Genomic DNA, 5000 nt, shown 5'->3' with positions numbered 1-5000 from the left:
TTTTTTTTTTAATAAATTTGATTTTCACTTGAATTGTGTTGGCTGATATATCACATTAAAGGTGTAAAAGATCTGACCTGATTTATCTAGGTTTCATATTTACATCATAAAACATGCCATTTTAACAAGGGTGTGTAGACTTTTTACATCTATCTATCTATCTATCTATCTATCTATCTGTCTATTCCTTTCTTCTTTATATATTTTTATTTATTTTTATTTTTTCTTTCTTTCTTTCTTTCTTTCTTATCTATCTATCTACTCATCTATCTGTCAATTTATCTATCTATCACTTCTGCCTTTCTTTTCTACTTTTTCATTTCTTTTGCATTTTTCTCTCCTCTGCTTCTTTCTTTCTTTCTTTCTTTCTTATCTATCTATCTATCGATCGATCGATCGATTTCTTTCTTCTCTACATCTTTTTTTATGTCTTTCTTTTTTGTCTTTTTCTTTTCTTTTATCTCTTTCTCCACTACTTTCTTTCTTTATTTATTTCTTTTCAATCTATCTATCTATTGCTTTCTGTCTTTCTTTTCAACTCCTTTTTATGTCTTTTACATTTTTTCTCTCGACTTCTTTCTTTCTTTCTTTCTATAATCATTAGAAGTGCAGTGTCATCATATATATATATATGGAAGTACCCACTCCTCTGTAATACCATTTCCGCTTCAGTGGTTAACACTGAGCTCTGACCCTGCACACTTTCACTCCATCTCCCATCTCACACCCACAACAAAGTCACCATCACCCCCCACCATGTGCGCACACACACACACACACACACACACTGGCATGCTCCCTCCATCTGTCCATCTGTCTTTACTGGACAGTGTGTTAAAATGGAGGAGGGGGTGGGGCAATGCCTTTTAAGCATAAATGTTCTTTTTCTAAATATCTACTGTGCTGTAACAACATATGATGATATATCACGACACAGAATAATGGCATATCATGGCATATCAACAACATTTTCAGAAGTTGTTAGTGTAATATTATGAGAACTGTTCTGTGTTTTGTGTGTCTGATGGGGAGGGGGGCATTTATTTATTTATTTATTTATTTATTCATTTATTTATTGTTACTGTCATGGTTTGCCTCCACTCGTCCTCTTAGTGTGAAGCGTCGCCTCAAATCAATACTGCACTTCTCCTGAATGATCACCTTTTTTCCTATCCGGATGGGCGTGGTCTCTTCCAAGATGACTCCGCCTACATCAACAGGTCTGTTAAACCTGCCCCTTATTCCCACCAATCTACACAAAGCTCCGCCCCAGAACCAGCTAGGCTCATGATCCATTCAACTAAAGGTCATAACTCGTCATTGCCGAGATCTGACTAATTAAACTACCAAGAAAACACCTAGGGATGGTCTCCTCAACTCAGATTAGCAAGTCATGTCAAATCAACATGGCTGCTCACAGCATTTAGATCAATCACCATAGAGACATACATCATTCATCACAGTTAGCTGGATAACTTGTTGCTAGCAAAAGACGAACAGGAAGCCATCTATGTTTTTTTCCTCACTTTGTAGCTTGAATAGGCCAAAAATGACAGAATTCCAAGCGCCGACCCCCCACTTCCGAGGCAAGCTGAATGCAGCATTAGCATACAGGATGTGCTAGCACTTGCCGCTTCTTTCTGAACAGTCTGAGATGGTGTTGGAGTGAAGGGATGCTTGGGAATGTTTAAAATATGACTAACGGGAGGTCCATGCAAGGAAAAAACAGCATTCCGGACCATAATGCAGTTTTCCAAACAGATTTTCTCAGTCAAATCATACACATGTGCTGAGGTCATGGATTAAACCTTTTTTTTTTTTATCATGCTTTGCATACCTTCCAGGTTATTTGTACAAATAAGAAATAAAACAAACCAACTCTTGCACCTTTGTCATATTTATAGTTGGAACTATATTCTTCCACCTTAAAACTCCAGACGCTGGACCACACCCACAAATCCACAAATTATTTGTGATGCACTGAAGAAGTGTAGCGCAAAAATTATTTCACTTCAATGTCATGTTTTTAGCTTTGCAACATCGTTTTTCTCCATTTCATATAACATAATAATAAATGAAATAATGAAATAAATACCATTAAATTATTAAGTTTTTACAATTAAAAATGATAAAATGCATGTATACAATAAGATATAGAGAGATAAAAACATGTCTGGCTAAATAAATGCATCTAAAAAAAACATATACATAGATGTACATAATTTAATTTCAGTATAAAAAAATGAAAAATTAAAAAAAAAAAATACAAACTAAAGATCTTCCAATTCATTTCTTGAATAAGGAATAAGTAAATAATCGTTCTAAAAATATGTTTAGTTTATATAAATATGTACTCAGAATATAACATATGTATTTTTAAATATACAAAAAATAAAGAAATAAATAAATTCTCCGAATAGTACAATACTCATTTGAAAAATAATTTTGAAATCTGTATTGAAAAAGAAGAATAAAAACCGAAAGAAAACCACTGGAGCAGCAAAGAGATGGAGAAAAGGGAGGGGCTCAGTAATACAAAGAGAGAGAGAGAGAGAGAGAGAGAGAGAGAGAGAGCCCTGCTAAGGAAGAAGTGATGATGTCATCGTTATACGGGAAGCAGTAGAGAAATATGGATGAGTGGGAGGGAAGAAGAAGGGAGGAGGGGAAGGGAGAAGGGAGGACCGAGATTGGGGGAATGAGGTGAGAGAGAGTGAGAGACAGAGAGAGAGTGACAGAGAGAGCGAGAGAGAGAGAGAGAGAGAGAGAGAGAGAGAGAGAAGAGGAAGAGAGTGTATTTTTTCCATCACTGCAGCATCACGGCAGAAGGTGTGAACCACCCACTGGACCAGAGACGCACTGAGAACGAGAGAGAGAGAGAGAGAGAGAGAGAGAGACAGACAGACAGATAGACAGATAGACAGAGAGAAAGGTGTGTCACTGTAGTGTAAGAGGAAGAGGACAAAACGGCTCGACCTCATCATTACCTGTAAAGGTAAGGCATGTTTGTTACATGCATCAGAGAGAGAAGAACAATGGATGCGTTTGATGATCACTTGTGTGTGTGTGTGTGTGTGTAGGAAAGAAAATGTGTCAGATGCATGATGGGGTGTGTGAGAGAGACACTGGTGTGCTACGTGAAGGCGTGGTGCTCCATACAGACCCTTTATATATACACCGTGTATAACATATTTTTTTATTTATTTATTCAATTTATTTTTACATACGCTGCTAATTATCTAACATCCAATCATAATTTACGATATTATCACAATATCCTTTTTTTTAAAACCAATATATCTATAAACAAACTTTATTATTCTCCATAAAATTCTTGCCTACCTAGCCGGCCTCCTCCTAAACGAGACGCAGCATGATATTCATGATAGTTTGGTGTGTCTTCAGTAACACTAATGTAATAATATTTAGAATTATTCTGATATCTGTTGATATTAATTTTAAGAAGCATGGGGGTACGGTGGCTTCCTGGTGATCAGGTTTGCCTCACACCTCTGGGGTTGGGGGTTCGAATCCCGCCTCCGCCCCGTGTGCGTGGAGTTTACATGTTCTCCTCGTGCACTGGGGGTTGTCCATAGTGTGTGAATAGGTGTGTGAGTGTGTGTGTGCCCTGCGATGGACTGGTGTCACCCGCCTTGTGCCCCAAGTTCGCTGGGATAAGCTCCAGGCTCCACGTGATGCTGTATAGGATAAGTGGTACAGAAAATGGATGGATGGATAAATAAAATAAAGATATACATCAATCTTGCATCTAAAGAAGGCAAATTATAACTAGGACATTATTATTATTATTATTATTATTATTATTATTATTATTATTATTGTTTTTGTTGTTGTTGTTATAATTACCATGTATTGTTTTATTTATTTATTTATTTATTTGTATATTTAGAATGTCAATTTTTATTTTATTTTATTAACAATACATTAAATACTGTATGTTGTTGAAGTGTGTGTGTGTGTGTGTGTGTGTGTGTGTGTGTGGTGATGGTCTACAAACTCCACATTGTCAGGGTCCCACCCCATGCATTTAGTTGTATATATTTATATATACCACGCCCTCCACTAATATTGGCACCCTTGGTAAATATGAGCAAAGAAGGCAGTGACATTTTTTTTTGTCTTTATTGTTTAAACTTTTGATCGTTTGTTTAAAAAAATCACAAACATGCTCTCATGCTCTCATGGATATCAAACGATTGCAAACACAACACACGTTTATAAAAAATAAAAAATATCTTCGTTAAATATAGGTGTGCAACAATTATTGGCACCCTTTTAGTCAATACTTTGTGCTAGCTCCCTTTGCAAAGATAACAGCTCTCAGTCTTCTCCTATAATGTCTGATGAGGTTGGAGAGTACATGGTGAGGGATCTGAGACCGTTCCTCCATACAGAATCTCTCCAGATCCTTCAAATTTCGAGGTCCACGCTGGTGGACTCTCCTCTTCAGTTCACCCCACAGGTTTTCTATGGGGTTCAGGTCAGGGGACTGGGAGGGTCATGGCAGGACCTTGATTTTGTGGTCAGTAAACCATTTTTGTGTTGATTTTGATGTATGTTTTGGATCATTGTCCTGCTGGAAGATCCAACCACGGCCCATTTGAAGCTTTCTGGCAAAGGCAGTCAGGTTTTCATTTAATATCTGTTGATATTTGATAGAGTTCATGATGCCATGTATCCTAACAAAATGTTCAGGTCCTCTGGCAGAAAAACAGCCCCAAAACATTAAAGATCCACCACCATATTTAACTGTGGGCATGAGGTACTTTTCCATATGGCTACCTCTCTGTGTGCTCCAAAACTACCTCTGGTGTTTATTGCCAAAAAGCTCTATTTTGCTTTCATCTGACCGTAGAACCCGATCCCATTTGAAGTTCCAGTAGTGTCTGCAAACCGAAGACGCTCGAGTTTGTTTTTGGATGAGAGTAGAGGCTTTTTTCTTGAAACCCTTCCAAACAACTTATGTCACATTGGATTGTAGT

At 37.2% G+C, this 5000-nt stretch overlaps 1 protein-coding gene across 2 annotated transcripts in view; it reads left to right on the top strand.

Moving 5' to 3' along the window:
* Positions 1–2581: 2581 nt before the first annotated feature.
* Positions 2582–5000, top strand: part of l1camb (L1 cell adhesion molecule, paralog b) — a 60634-nt gene continuing 58215 nt past the window's right edge. For both annotated transcript variants that reach the window (XM_053642655.1, XM_053642652.1), the window contains exon 1: positions 2582–2992. The gene's annotated coding sequence lies outside the window, so the exon portion shown is untranslated. The remainder of the gene's footprint in view (positions 2993–5000) is intronic.

Source organism: Ictalurus furcatus, chromosome 15 (genome assembly GCF_023375685.1).
Source record: "Ictalurus furcatus strain D&B chromosome 15, Billie_1.0, whole genome shotgun sequence".
NCBI classification, from domain to species: domain Eukaryota; kingdom Metazoa; phylum Chordata; class Actinopteri; order Siluriformes; family Ictaluridae; genus Ictalurus; species Ictalurus furcatus.
Note: the sequence above shows the minus strand (reverse complement) of the source record. Positions and strands in the feature narration are given on the sequence as shown.